The sequence below is a fragment of the Ascaphus truei genome, chromosome 17 (assembly GCF_040206685.1).
Source record: "Ascaphus truei isolate aAscTru1 chromosome 17, aAscTru1.hap1, whole genome shotgun sequence".
Classification (NCBI taxonomy): Eukaryota; Metazoa; Chordata; class Amphibia; order Anura; family Ascaphidae; genus Ascaphus; species Ascaphus truei.
The window spans coordinates 13,103,779-13,120,174 of record NC_134499.1 but is presented as its reverse complement, the minus strand read 5'-3'; the positions used below and the strand labels follow the sequence as shown (position 1 = coordinate 13,120,174).

The window sequence follows — 16,396 nt, the reverse complement described above, 5'->3', positions numbered from 1 at the left end:
ATTCTGTGACAATGTAACACACCAGGCCATATACTGATGCAGCGGGCGTTATTCGAACACATCACGGCGCCGATTTTGCGTTCTCTGATGTCCCCCACGCAGCATGAACGCGGCAAATCGCCCCAGGCACCCACGCTTATCGTGGATGTTTTGTTTGAATTTCATGGATTCTGTTTCTTCGTTTGCAATAAAATGGATGAATTGTAATGTGTACAGTACTGTGCTACTGTGTCACTCTGTTACTGTGCTACTGTGCTACTGTGTCACTCTGTTACTGTGCTACTGTGCTACTGTGCTACTGTGTCACTCTGTTACTGTGCTACTGTGTCACTCTGTCACTGTGCTACTGTGCTACTGTGTCACTCTGTTACTGTGCTACTGTGCTACTGTGTCACTGTGCTACTGTGATACTGTGTCTCTCTGTTACTGTGCTACTGTGCTACTGTGCTACTGTGTCACTGTGCTACTGTGTCACTCTGTTACTGTGCTACTCTGTTACTGTGCTACTGTGCTACTGTGCTACTGTGTCACTGTGCCACTCTGTTACTGTGCTACTGTGTCAATTTCATGTTTTTAAAAGCCAGAACACTAAAATTAGTTTTTCTGCTCTCGCCGCGCTCGCATCTTAGTGCGGGGAGGCTGGAATTCATCGCGCGGTTTCAAATCGGGATTCCGATATACATGACGCGCGAAGTGTTCGAATAATGGCCGCTGCATCAGTACCTCTCTAACTAACAGATCAGTGTGAAAACGGAAGCACGTTTCTTAAGAAGCAATATGATGTGCGTCTACACATACAAGTCAAGACCGTCACATACTGTATTAAAATATAGCCTGGTGAGTGTAAGCGGACGCATCAGCCTCTGCAGAGTAATACAACTATTTATTTCCTTTTTAATGTTGCAGTGACACTAGAATTTTTCAGCATCTTAATACACAGAAGAACAAATAGCACACTATTAATACACAGAAGAACACATAGCACACTATTAATACACAGAAGAACACATAGCACACTATTAATACACAGAAGAACACATAGCACACTATTAATACACAGAAGAACACATAGCACACTATTAATACACAGAAGAACACATAGCACACTATTAATACACAGAAGAACACATAGCACACTATTAATACACAGAAGAACACATAGCACACTATTAATACACAGAAGAACACATAGCACACTATTAATACACAGAACACATAGCACACTATTAATACACTATTTTGCTTTATGGTTGATGGTGGGGCTGTGGCTTTTCTTACATGTGTATAAATGAAAGGGCATTGTTTTTGTGCTACAGTGTATGTATTTCAGCATAACTGAGCACCTCTTGGTCTATAGCCAGGGTGCCCAACTCCAGACCTCAATACCCCCCCAACAGGTCAGGTTTTGAGGATATCCCTGCGTCAGCACAGGTGGCTGAATCAGTGGCTCAGTCTTTGAGTGCACCACCTGTGCTGAAGGAGGGATGTCCTTAAAACCTGACCTGTTTGGGGGTCTTGAGGACTGCAGTTGAGGCTCCCTGGTCTATAGGACACGATCTAGATACTGGCCTCATAGAGCTAACAGTCTAATGTTGGGCGCCAGTGGCACAGGGAGATAAGGTCATTTATCAAGGTCACAAGGAGTTGTGAGTTTTAATCTACTTATTACCAGTAGATCCCTCCTTCTGCCTGGACACCTATGGACACATGAAGATGTATACGAGTTTATTGCATATGTATTTATGTGCTGAGCTGTGCTTAAGATGTTTGGGAGCAGGATATCCCATTTCTAGGCGTTCCCCATGTCTCTGTGATGAATGGAGCTTGGCGACTCAACTCAACTCAGAGCCACCTTATGGAAATCTAAAGAAATGTCTAGGGTACAAGTGCTGGCAGAAAAAACCTCTGTGCTCTTGTACTGGAATGCAACGCCCTTAATGTGTTTGCTTAGCTAGAGCCAGTGACTCCACAGAACACTTCCTAATGCTCTTTGTAATAAACCAACACCCTTCTGCAATAGGTGTGGCCACACTGCCATTCCAAACTCACTGCTTCTATTACAGATCGGGAAAATCTGGGAACGCAAAGTAAGTTTCCAAAAGTAACACCTGGCCATTATATCCATAGCAGGAAGGTTTAAGCTAACTCGGACTTGGCATAGGTTTAAGCCAACTTAGACGTGCCATAAGAGTTTGGTAACCTGTTCCTAACACATTCTCTAACCGCTTTACAGGTGTAAGGTACCTTGTTACATTGATGCACAGTGCTATCTTAATTACGAAAAGAAAGTCAAGGATCAAATTAGTTTTACAGCAGGTAGGAGAAAGGAAAGACTAGATGGGTAAGTGTCTTACTGTTAAATTCTGTGTTTATGAAAACGAGGGTGTCATCCAGTAAACTGCTAAATCATTAACAATCGCTAATTATGTATTTGCCTATAAGTCAATACATATCTGGAATAGGATTTACACAAGAGACCAACTTAGCGTGTTGCTGCTTTCCATCTATTAATTAATTTAAAAAAAAACATTAAACATCTTGCCATTTAATTAATGAAATGCAAACATATCATTTTCTGAACTGTAAACTCTGCATTTCTATCCAGTTTGTTGCTTTAGGCACAGCAGAGATAAATATTTGCATTTGTTGAAGCAACAAGCAGTGTGTCAATATTTCCAACCGGACTACAAGTCCTCATATGATTTCAATCCGGCGCACTAATTCGGGCGTCCGAAATCCTGGTTCCTGATTCTCCATGGAAAACCAAGACTGGAATGTAATCTCATGATGACGGTAATGTTGGCGATTGGTCACGTGCAAGGTGTTTCATGATAAATATATATGCTTACTACAGGTGGGGATGAGTTTTAGTGGAACAAGGAGGGAGTTTTTCATGGATGTAGTTTGATCCACAGATATTAAAGATCTCACAAGCGGAGATGGGTGAAACCATTTCGCAAGTTCATGACATTTTGTGAATTTTGCGAACATTTGCATACATTAATTAGGTACTCAATAAAGAATCCATGAATCAATAAAAAGCCTTGTTTACATGGCGTAATTTATTTTTAAAAAGTTTGAACAAACGTTTATAAAGTGAATTGGGACAGATTCAGACATTGCTATCATAGAACCTCTTGTTTAGGAGTCCTGTCATCTCTATTCCAGAACCCCTTTTTCAGGATTCCTGTCATCTCTATCCCAGAACCCTTTCTTCAGGAGTCCTGTCAGCTGTATCCCAGAACCTCTTCTTCAGGAGTTCTGTCATCTTTATCCCAGAACCTCTTCTTCAGGAGTACTGTCATCTCTATCCCATAACCTCTTCTTCAGGAGTCCTGTCATCTCTATCCCAGAACCTCTTCTTCAGGAGTCCTGTCATCTTTATCCCAGAAGCTCTTCTTCAGGAGTACTGTCATCTCTATCCCATAACCTCTTCTTCAGGAGCCTTGTCATCTCTATCCCGTAACCTCTTCTTCAGGAGTACTATCATCTCTATCCCATAACCTCTTCTTCAGGAGTCCTGTCATCTCTATCCCATAACCTCTTCAGGAGTACTGTCATCTCTATCCCATAACCTCTTCTTCAGGAGTACTGTCATCTCTATCCCAGAACTTCTTCTTCGGTAGACGTCATCTCTATCCCAGAACCTCTTCTTCGGGAATACTGTCTACAATAGACTTGTGAGGTCTTCAAAGCATCACAAACTACATCTATGAAGAACCCTCCTCTTGGTTTTGAGGGGGTATCTGAACATGGAATGAATCTATATTCCTTCTAGAATCAAAGTGCCCTATCGCACTGATTTCAACCCTTGAAGGTTGACATCTCTGGGACTAGATAGCGTTGGAATGCATTGATGGCCCTCATCCAGTAAAGGGGATTATATATTTATTTTCCTGGACTGACAATGAAGGTTAAGGACAGGAGTAGCCAACTCCAGTCCTCAATGGCCAACAACCGGTCAGGTTTTAAGGATATCCCTGCTTCAGCACAGGTGACTCAATCAGTGGCTCAGTTAATGACTGCACCACCTGTGCTGAAGCTGGGATATCTTTAAAGCCTGACCTGTTGGTGGCCCTTGAGGACTGGAGTTGGCCACACCTGGTTTAGGACCTATCTCTACAAAACTGGGCGTGGGGCTGTCCATGCTGTCTGTCTTTGAGACGTGAAGAGCCTTTATCTCCTTATGACAATAGAGCAACAATATGACATCTTCCTTCTATGTCTGTAACTAAGAATTGAGTACAATTATCTGCCGAACTTGTCAGCAAACAGCCAAACAAAGAGGCAATTGTTTGGAACAAAAAGCCCCTTTCTCAGACCGGTTCCTTTACTGTACATACAGTAGATAGCAAGTGAACTACCATGTATGCGTCATAGTGATTTCTTAGATACATACATACATACATACACACACACACACATATACATATATATATATGTATATCTTTATTTATATAGTACCCATAGTGTACTCAGCGCTTTACAAAGCGACAATACAGTATGGAATAATGATGATAATAATACATTAATACTACAATAAGTGCAACAGAGTCAAACAATAGGAAAGGAAATCCTTGCCCTGCTTACAATCTAAGTGGTTTGTTGGGAGTCTTACAGAGACGGCAGGTGAGGGAATACTGTAAGCGCAGTAGATGGCAGTGCTTGGCCACGATGGTTGGTAGGAGAGACTGCGGGTGTGGGACAGTAGCTATGAGTGCAGGCTGTTGGAATCCTTCATTTAAGAGGCGAGTTTTAAGGTTTGTCTTTAAATTGTCACACAATGAAAGAGTGATATATAAAGATATATAAAGACCCATATATATATATATATATATATATATATATATATATATATATATATATATATATATATATAATGGGTTGGTGCTCAAAATAGGAGATCCCATAGGAGATCCCGGATAGCCAATAGGAACCAAGGATTGAAAACTTTCTATGTACTGTATATAGACAAACAGGTGGAGGAAATAAGGTGATAGGGTGCTAACCCAACTCACCAGAAAAGAGAGAAGCTCCACTATTGATGGGTAATAAGGGGGAGAATCAAGATAAATAAATATAACCCTTTCCCCCCTATCTCTACCCCCTACCCCGCCCTTCCCCTCCCTTCCCCTCCCCATGTCTGGATCAGTGTTGCAAATTTTGGCAAAAGGAAAAAAGCCATGCAAGATACCCACGGGGTTAGGACCACTGTACTGCACGAGCTACTGTCTGATAGCAGCCCTAATATCACATGCACCACTGGCCTGCTCCACCCAGCTGGCAGATACATGATGCTGTGACTCACTGTATTGCGAAACCGAATCCTAAGCGACCCAACCTTCTTAGTGGGACACTTTGCTTTGAGTTCCAGTATCGGAGGGAGGTCTGAGTTGTGCAAAACTCAGGGTTTGTCCATTGGGTTTAAAGGGCAGTGACAACTCCATTGGAATGTTCTTCCATAACACACCTATGTGCCTCTCTCACATACTTGTATACCTTCATGTGCACACAAACACGCCCAGCAACCAGGATATGTAGATACAGAACTGACACTTGTACACAATGTATTTGTATAGAGGGACATATATACAAATACATTTATACATACGTATCAATGGAGCCTATTTTATTTAATTTCCCCCTCTACTGTGTCTTATGCACCATTAATGTAAGGAACCTAATTGAACATAGAAGTTAAATATACCTAGATTTAATGGTTTAGCTCCGGAGACTTTGGATGCATCCAATATTACCACCAAAATATCAGGGTATTGAACAACCAGTACACAATGGGTATTCCAAAAACCTTTTCCAGGAAGAAGCTTAGTTGTAGGACAGGCTCTGCTGGGCTGTAATACATATCTATGGAGCAGGTGATTATTTTGTTTCAGTACCTTGACTTTGCTTTCGTGACCATGCATGTCCACCGTTATACCCGATACAATGATACTTAATAGGAAACAGGTACTGAACACTTGAGCCAGATACTGTAGTCCTAGTCAGATGCTTCCATCAGCCTACACCTGCCAAAGAAATCCTGGTACCATCTTTGTACTCAACTGGGAAGTCATTCAGACGCATGCCCTTCAAAGCTCCCTGCCCTCTGCCTTGTGAACATCAGTTTGAAAGGAATTTTTCTATAGCCATGAGGCTATTAGTTCTCCATTGGATAACTCCATCTCCCCACCATGACCGATGCCCAAGGGTCAGGTAAATTACATTGTAAAGCCATTCAAACATGGTCCAGTAACATAGCAACCCCCTCTAAAATATGGACTGTTTTTAGCTTGCTTCAAGTAAAAATAAAGTATTCATAATTGCATATTCTTAGGTAGCCATGGCAATGTACCAAGTGAGATTATATATATATATGGGTCAAAAAAGCAGACGCACCAAATGGTACAATAAAGGTGTCTTTACTCTCTCAACGAATCCCAGTGGAAAGAGATCATGAAAAAGTCTCCGTTGGGAAGCCGAAACGTTGAGTTAGCAAAGACACGTTTGTTGCACCATTTGGTGTGCCGGATTTTTTTTACCCTTCTACATAGTACAGTTTAGTACATTAGAAGTAGCACCCGCTCCAATCTTTTGGATCATCGCTGTTATTGTGTGCCCCGACTCCTTTACTATATATAGCTTAAGAACGTGGCGCGTTCAGCGGTTTTGAGGACCGGAGTTGGCCACCTCTGCCTTGGGGGATATGGTTTAAAGGACAACACCATCAGCACCGAAATGTTTCAACCCTTTCAATTGAGTTAAAATCCCTTTTACTCTTCGACAGCTGCGGCAATCTGCAGTGTTGCCCTGTGTAACATGCTGTTCAATGTCCATCAAGGCGTTGCTGATGCTGAACCCTCAGGCAGCATAAGGGTTTAGCTCTGGAGACATATGCATCGGGCAAAGCAAAATCTAATTATTTTACAGGTTGTGTATCAAAGACGCAAGAAGAAAATAACTCTCTGTTTATCAAGGGATCTCGGCTGCAAAGCTGAGGCCAAAAACACAGCACCAGATCTTTTTCAGCGATAAGGAAAAAGAATTTCAATTGTTTGACTGTTTGAGTCACAACTTAAATGTGACATTTCAATAGCATAGACTCGTGGCTACTGTCCCACGCCCACAGCCGCTCCTACAGCCATGGCAGCCAAGCACTGCCATCTACAGCACTTATTCCCTCACCTGCTGCCTCTCTGAGTCTCCCAGCATACTACTTAGAGTGTAAGCTCTTCGGGGCAGGGATTCTCTTTCCAATTGTCTGACTTTGTTGCACTTATTGTATTAATATAATTTCCTGCACTGTTTTTTTTGTCTCGTGTGTAAAGTGCTGAGTATACTGTGGAGCGCTATATAAATAAAAAAATATACATATATTAAATTGATGCTGTTTGCACTGACTGCCCTTTCACAGACCCCAAAATGAATCTGGTGCTGCCTCAGTTTTATAGCCGGGAAACTTTGAGGAGAAGACCCCCCCCCCACCCCCTGAGATGACAACGCATGGACATAGCCAGAGGTTCATTCTGCGCACCCCTAGGGCAAAAAGGGCAAAAAGTTTTGCAGCCAGTAAATAAGTTGCTTTGGCTCACGGTGTCAAATTGCAGCCTGGTTTCTCCAGGAGAGCTACAGGAGACACTTACCTTGTCCAATTAGTCAGCGCTGTGTCTGCGAGTCCTCTCTCTCTGAGCGTGCACAACAGAACTAATCAAGTGATCTTTGTCAAGCAGTTATACGGTCTCTCTGATGCAATTAGGGAGGTGGCTGTATGTGTTTTATAGGAACCTATATGAATCAGCCTACCACTAAAAAAAAAAAATCTGAGAAAGAATTTGGCTACACCCTTCTTTTTGGCAGTCTTACAGTAGCACAGGCTAGCAGAGCGCGAACGTCTGCGGGACGTTCCTACAAGCCTGACTCAGAGTGGCAAGGTTTGTTGGAAAAAATGAATGACCGAACTTACACGATGAGTAATGAAACGAGTCCGGGAGACAGAAAATCTGTTTACAGAAAACAAGAGAAAAAAAAACCCCCCCACAAACAATAAAAATAACGCGTGGTTACCCGTGCGGTGATAGGAATGGGCGTGAAGCAAGCAGGGAAAAGGGTGGGTGGTATATGGGGAAGTCTTCGGGTTCCAGTGGCTAATTAGGATATGTTGAGCAATTTGATTGTTTTTTCGGGTCGTGGCACCTTTTGACTCTCTGAGCTTTTTCTAGGGAGCGGGGTCAGGCAGGGCGTATATTTCGTGAGTGCTGGGAGGGGTTGGGGGAGGGTCAGTGTTGCATGGCAAAGAAGGGGTTAATGGACCCCTCTGCCATTTATCGCTGCTGACGTAGAAACAAAGGTCCATATTGAATACGGGGTGCTGCGCTTTAGCACATCCTCGCTAAAACTTAGCACTGTTTGGTGAATATGGGCCATAGAATTTGACGGCAGATGCAAATCACTTGACCCTCGCAGTCCGACCCCTTTTTCTACCGGCTGTAAGACCCCAGGCCGCGTCCGTGGTTAGCGCGACCATTCGAGCGCGGTCAGCATGCCCTAAGGCAATGATCGCGGCCATAGACCGTGCGTGCGCGAGCGCGATGGGGCCCGCGGAACACGGAGTATCAAATAAATGGGATTTGGCCGGGTCACGTGCCAGGTTCAGCCTCCTGACACGCCCTCGGCATGCCCCACCCGTCGCGCAATCCAACAGGTGAGTGTTGAGCGTGGGCAGCAAGGACGCAGCCTCACTCAGACCCTATTGGATCCTCGGCTTTTCTTTCATATTTAAGATTTTCTTATGTCTAGCCCAAACATTCGTATGGTATTAACCCCTACCACCTCTGCTGGGCGGCTATTCCATGCATCCACCACCCTTTCGGTGAAGAAGTACTTCCTCACATTTCCCCTGAGCTGCCAGCCTCCGGCGTCAGAGAATAACCTCGTGTTCTAGCTCGTCTCTCTCCCTGAAATCTCCCTCCTGTACTTTGTTTAAACCCTTTATATATTTGATCGTTTCTATCATATCCGCCCTCTCCCTTCTCCCTTCTGAGCTGCACATATGAAGGTGCTGTAGTCTTTCCTGATAAGTCTTATGCTGTAGACCAGGAGTGGTTCTCGAGGGCCACCAACAGGTCAGGTTTTAAGGATATCCCTGCTTCAGCACAGGTTGCTCAGTCAACAACTGAGTCACTGATTGAGCCACCTGTGCTGAAGCAGGGACATCCTTAAAACCTGATTTGTTGGTGGCCCTTGAGGACTGGAGTTGGCCTCCCCTTGCTGTAGACCATGCACCATTGTAGGAACCCTTCTTTGTACAATCTACAATTTATTTACGTCCTTCCGGAGATACATTACGGTCTCCAGAACTGAACACAGAACTCTAGATGGGATCTCACCAATGATCTACAAAGTGGCAACACCTCGTCTCCCCTCTTCTCCCCCTCCCCTCTCACACCATCCCCTCTCCCCCTCCCCCATTCTCCCACCCCTCCCCCTTTTCCCACACCTCCCCCTTCTCCCACCCCTCCCCCTTCTCCCACCCCTCCCCCTTCTCCCACCCCTCCCCCCTCTCCCATCCTCACCTCCCACCTCTCCCATCCTCTCTCCCTCTCCCCCTCCCATCCTCTCTCTTTCTCCCCCCTCCCATCCTCTCTCCTCCCCTCCTCCCTCTCCCCTCCTCCCTCTCCCCTCCCATCCTCTCCCCCCTCTCCGACCCTCTCCCACCCTCCCCTCTCAGCCTCACCTCCCCTCCCACCCCCCCCCCCTTTCCCCCTCTTCCACCCCCCCTTTTTCCCCTCTCCGACCCTCTCGGCCTCTCCCCCTCCCACCCTCTCATTCTGCTGCTAATACCTCTCCCTTATACACCCTAACATCCTGCTGGCTTCCCACATAGCTTTGTTACATGGCTCACCTACTTTTAAGTCAGATGAAATAATGACTCAGGTCCCTCTTGCCTCTATATTAGATGACATTATAGTGCCATTAATCCCGTATTCTGTTTTCGGATTTTTGTGACCCAAGTGCATTATTTTGCACTTTTGTGGCATAAAATTGCAGCTGCCGCACTCGTACCCATTCCTCCAATCTAACTAAATCATTAGTCATCTTGATTAACCCTCTGGAGAGTCAGCCCTGAGGCAGATCTTTGTGGCACTTGCAAAAAGGCATGAATTCCACTCCACCATTTGTAATGTCACTAGTAAAGATATTACAGAGCACAGATCCCTGAGGCACTCCACTGGTTACATTCCCCTCCCCTTCCCTTCCCTTCCTATTCCCTGAGTGTTCTCTCTTTACCACAACTCTGTCGCCTATCCTTCAACCAATGGCTTATAAAAACCAATGTCCTGACCCCTTCTTAACTACACTACACAAATTCACTAACACACTGATACACACTAAATATAGAACATAGTACACACACAGAAATAGACACACATTAATACACTGATACACATACAGACACACTGATACACACAGTATAGTACACACACATTAATACACCAACAGACACACTAATACGGTACACAAACATCAACACACTGATACACCCACAGATACACAAATTACACACACATTAACATACTGATACAAACACATTAACACACTGATACACAGTACACACATTAACACATTGATACACACACAGAACACATACATTAACACACTGATACACAGTACACACACATTACCACATTGATACACACAGAGTAAACAGACATTAACAAACTGATGTAGAGTACATACTGTACAGACACACATACACACACTGATACACAGAGTACACACATATTAACACATTGATGTACACACACACTAACAATGATACACAGAAAGACACACTGATATACACAAAGTACACATACTGTACAATAACAAACTGATACAAATACAGCCACACTAATGCACACACAGTACACACAAAGTAACAATCCAATACAGTACATACACAAAGTCACTATACACTCACCTATATATATTGGTATACATAGTTCTGCACATGCACATTCACACGTACACAAATACACACACTTCCACACATGTTTATGTGACTGAGCGATTTGGCTTCGATAGGTGCTACACCCCTGCAGGAGATTACCAGAAGTCAAAGAGTGACAGATATTACTAAGTCAGGGGGCAGAGGACACTACGGCTTTGCTTTATTTACAAACCCACCATCCCACTATGTTTTACACGCTCACAGCTCAGCAGGGATTTGTTCCAACAAAGGTTCTCCCCTTTTATGGCACACATATTGTGTAAATATTTACACACATGATATATATGTACAGGCCGGCCACCAGCAATTCCCGGGCCCAGGGCAGAAGTCTACACCTGTTAAGGTGGGGGGGAGGGGGGGCAGTGGTGGTGGTGTGGGGGGGTTCTCGAGACCCTCGGGTGGGCTCACCTGTTGCACTTGGCGTACCCTGGACAGTTCGCCTGGCACTCCCCCCTTACTGCTGACGACTGTGTAATTATTATATTATATACATGTACCTAACACAGAATTAAGGCACTCCCAAGGTATGCTGCTCAAACAGAAAGATGCATCGACGATGTTTTGGTTCTGAGCAAATGTCCCATTGGGAACCGAGACGGTGACAATACATGTTTCTGTGAGCACCATATCTTGGGTGGGCTTCCTTCTGCTTTTATGTATGTATGTATGTCTTTATTTGTATAGCGCCATTAATGTACATAGCGCTTCACAGCAGTAATAGTTAAAATCATATAAATAATAAGATATAAATAACACAAAGGGAAGACGTACTTCAGACTTAAAAGTAACATTTAGGAAAAGGAGTCCCTGTTCCCAAGAGCTTACAATCTATTTGGTTGGTAGGAAGAACGTACAGACAGTAGGAGGGCTTTCTGGTAAGTGCATCTGCAAGGGGCCAAGGTTAGTGTATGAGGTGTTAATTATCAGCCATCGAGCGAATTATATGCTTCCTTAAGCAGGTATGTTTTAAGGTGGGTTTTAAAGGTGGATAGAGAGGGTGCTAGTCTGATATTGAGGGGAAGGACATTCCAGAGGTGTGGGGCAGTCAGTGAAAAGGGTTTAAGGCGGGAGAGGGCTTTGGATACAAAAGGGGTTGAGAGAATGCATCCTTGAGCAGAACGCAAGAGCCGGGATGGTGCATAGCGAGAAATTAAGGCTGAGAAGTAAGGAGGAGCAGGAGAGTGTAACGCTTTAAAAGTGAGGAGGAGAATTGAGTGTGTGATACAGGTTTTGATAGGAAGCCAGGAGAGGGATTTCAGCAGGGGAGACACTGAGACAGATTTAGGAAAGAGTGGAGTGATTCTGGCAGCAGCGTTAAGGATAGATTGTAGGGGAGACAGGTGGTGGGCAGGAAGGCTGGACAGCAGGAGGTTACAGTAATCAAGATGGGAGAGTATGAGGGTCTGAGTCAGAGTTTTAGCAGTCGAGCAGCAGAGGAAAGGGCGTATCTTTGTAATATTGCGGAGGAAAAAGCGACAGGTTTTAGAAACGTTTTGAATGTGAGAGGAGAATGTGAGAGTCGTCGAGTGTGACCCCTAGGCAGCGTGCTTGTGCTACTGGGTGAATGATGGTACTTCCAACAGTAATGTGGAAGGAGGGAAAAGGGCCAGGTTTGGGAGGAAGTATGAGGAGCTCTGTTTTTGCCATGTTTAGTTTAAGTCAGCGGAGGGCCATTCAGGATGATATAGCCGACAGACATTCAGAAACTTTAGTCTGTACAGCAGGTGTAAGGTCAGGGGTAGAAAAGTACATTTGTGTGTCGTCAGCATAGAGGTGATATTTGAACCCAAGAGAAGTGATTAGGTCACCTAGAGAGAGTGTGTAAAGAGAAAAGAGAAGAGGTCCCAGGACAGAGCCCTGGGGTAACCCCACAGAGAGAATGATAGAGGAGGAAGAGGTGTTTGCAAAAGAGACACTAAAAGTACGCTGGGAGAGGTAATAGGAGATCAAGGAAAGAGCTTTGTTTGAATGCCAAGAGTATGGAGAATGTGAAGGAGAAGAGGTTGGTCCACAGTATCAAATGCTGCAGAGAGTTCGAGCAATATGAGAAGAGTGTAATGACCTCTGTCTTTGGCAGCATGGAGGTCATTAGTTATTTTACTGAGGGCTGTCTCAGTAGAGTGAGCAGTGCGGAAGCCAGATTGTAGAGGATCCAGGAGAGAATAGGTGTTGAGAAAATGGAGCAAGCAAGAGAATACAAGATGTTCAAGGAGTTTAGAGGCAAAAGGCAGGAGGGAGACAGGTCGATAGTTAGAAAGACAGGTAGGGTCAAGCTTGCTGTTTTTGAGTAATGGTATAACTGTTGCATGCTTGAAGGGGGATGGAAAGGTACCAGAGCAGAGGGAGGAGTTAAAAATCTGTGTGAGTGTATGGATTATAGTAGGAGCAAGAGATTTTAGGAGATGGGGGGGAATGGGGTCAAGAGGGCATGTGGTAGAGGGAGAAGAGGAGATCAGCAACGACAAATCCTCCTCTGAGACAGTGGAAAAAGAGTCAAGGAAGGCAGGAGGAGAGTTAGGAAGAGGTGTAGGATGGGAGGAGGATACAGAGGGGGTGGCCTGATGTATGGATTCCACCATTTCCTTGAAATAGTCGGCAAAGTCCTGAGGTGAGATAGAGGAAGAACAGGTAGCAGAGGGTGGTCTGAGTAGGGAGTCAAAGACAGAGGAGAGTCGGCGTGGATTAGACTTGTGTGTGTTGCTTAGTGAGGAAAAGTAGGTTTGTTTAGCTTGAGAGAGGACAGAGTTGAAACAGGATAACATAAATTTGTAGTGAAGGAAGTCTGCGAGAGTGTGAGATTTCCTCCAGAGGCGTTCAGATGAACGAGCGCAGGAACGCAGCATGCGCGTGTTGGAATTTAGCCAGGGTCTGGGATTAGAAGGGCGAGAACGGCAGAGAGAAAGCGGGGCATGTAGATCATATGTATCTAGCAACCAATTATTGCTTTCGCTAATACCCACCCCTCCCCCACCTGAGTATGATTTTTGATACCTTAGGAATGCCACCTCCCTCCCTTGCTATGTATATTGATATATTGATAGGTTCATGTAGCATAAACTCGTCCCCTTTAAAAGCATAGAAAGTCCTTCTATTTTTTTCAACTTTATTGGGTGGGGTTAACAGAAATATAAAAGCACTTGCATGTAATTTTGTGGTAGGAAGTGGCTCTTGTGAGGGGAAGGTAAAAAGGAATCCCTTTCTAAGGGAGCAGTGGAAGATGCATCTACTCACTGTGTCTGCTGATGATAAGAGAAAGCACACTTTTCTTTCCAGACAGGAACAAGCCAAAGAGGCATACTAATAGGGCAGGGGGAGAGGGCTAAACGAACTCGAGCTTGGAGCAGTGAGAATTTGCCAAGGCAACTGGCTGGGTTGTGGAAAGGCTACATTGTAGCAACAATGTTGCAACTACACAGCAGCACTGGCTGCTTCAGAACAGGGAAACAGGCAACTTTCACTGGGGAGAGCTGGCAGCCTGAGAGCAGAGAAAATACACAGAAAATATACAATCCTGTTCCAGGTCAATTGACATGTACATGTGTGTAAATAATGAAAAACGAATCGATGATACCGTTCTGTGGCTAACGAAACGCTTTTATTTGTACGAGCTTTCGAGAGACACTGATCTCTTCTTCCGTCGGTGTTACAATGGATAAAGCAAGAGAGGTTTTTACTTAAAAACCTATACACGTGTGTATATATGTACAGGCATACCCCGGTTTAAGGACACTCCCTTTAAGTACACTCGCGGGTAAGGACATTTTCATTAGCACCATACCTCTGTCCATACGCTTGCTTCGTGAGTACGGACACTTATTCTGCCCTACAGACTGCTGTAGTAGTGACGTGCTGATTCCCCTCGCCCAATAGGCAAACGGCATTTCGCGCATGCGCCTGTCAGCACGTCCTGATCAGCAATACCGGCTCCCTATCTGTACCGAAGCACTGATAAGTGGGAGAAAGGCAGTGCTTCACTTTAAGTACAGTATCGCTTTACATACATGCTCTGGGCCCGTTGCGTACGTTAATGCGGGGTATGCCTGTTTACATAAAGGGGTTAGAAACCAAACAAGTCTGTGACATCATCACAACGGTGAAGAAATGAAAATGGCGGTGTGCCAGACATATCGCAAGAAGAAATGATCTTTGTTGGACAACGATGGCTCGCAACTGTATTCCAAAAGGTACAAAAAGACCAAGACGACGACCAAAAGCAAAATGGGAGGATGACATAAAAAGAATTGTTGGAGAAGAGAGGCTGTAACCGCAGTACCTGGGAGATCATTGGTGAGGCTTCATCCAACAGTGCATTGACTAGAGCTGAAGATGACAGACCCGCCAACATTTTGTGGGTATTGGATAGGTCCCACTGTTGTTCCTCTACTAACAAGCAATCCCTATGGAAATCCCATAACCTGTGCAGCTTTCCGCACACAAAACACTTTCTGTGTAATACTGTGGGTACAGCTGGTGTTACAGGAGTCAAAAATGTGTAGTGTACCTGCTAAAAAGGTACATTGGAGGATAAAATATGTGTGTGGGTGTGTGGCCTGTTTCATTCAACATCTTACTCCTGTGTCTCCTATTGATCTAGGTCATTATTACCTAACTATAAATAGCAGCCACGAACCCTCCTCTGTCCATTTTCATACAAGCCTACCAGCATCCACCCTGTAATAATATCTCCCGTCCTCTCTATATTTAATATAACTAGATACCATTTCTCATACTGTACCATACTCTCATACTGTACCATACTCTCATACTGTACCATACTCTCATACTGTACCATACTCTCATACTGTACCATACTCTCATACTGTACCATACTCTCATACTGTACCATGTATGTATTTAATACCTTCTGTTTCTGATCTCCTGCCGTACCTAATGATAGGGCCTGTGAGGTTCGGAAGCTTGTAACTTATCTCCACTGTCCAATAAAAGGTATCCCCTACCTACCCGCCTATCTAAACAAGCTCCTCACCCCTACTACACGCAGCACTTATCATCTGAAATCTGACTCCAAAAGACTGTTCATGGCCCCAAAGTTCAGCAAAGTATCCGGCCGTTCCTCCTCCTCTTACCACGCACCCCAAAACTGGAACATTCTACCGGAGACTCTCACAGCCGTCACCAGTCTAAATTCTTTCAAAACTAATGCTATCTCACATTTTAATCTGGTCTGTACCTGTTACATACGCCTATAATATATTATCTTTAACTGTGCATGCAATGTCTTGTATATGTAGCCAAGCTCCCTTAGGCTACTAGTTCCCTGGCCCCTCTATCACTGTAAGTCCCAGTAACGAGTGGGCAGTGTTGGGAGCAAATCCTGCAGGGCCTAGTGGTATTGTTATATGTGTGTTACCTAATAAAGTTCAGGAGTCGCCTGGTATTATAAGGGGG

At 44.5% G+C, this 16,396-nt stretch overlaps 1 protein-coding gene across 1 annotated transcript in view; it reads right to left on the bottom strand.

Moving 5' to 3' along the window:
* The window catches only part of EMP1 (epithelial membrane protein 1), a 39,488-nt gene extending 31,690 nt beyond the window's left edge, over window positions 1–7,798 (bottom strand). The window contains exon 1 of the mRNA XM_075573979.1: window positions 7,641–7,798. The gene's annotated coding sequence lies outside the window, so the exon portion shown is untranslated. The remainder of the gene's footprint in view (window positions 1–7,640) is intronic.
* Window positions 7,799–16,396: the final 8,598 nt, after the last annotated feature.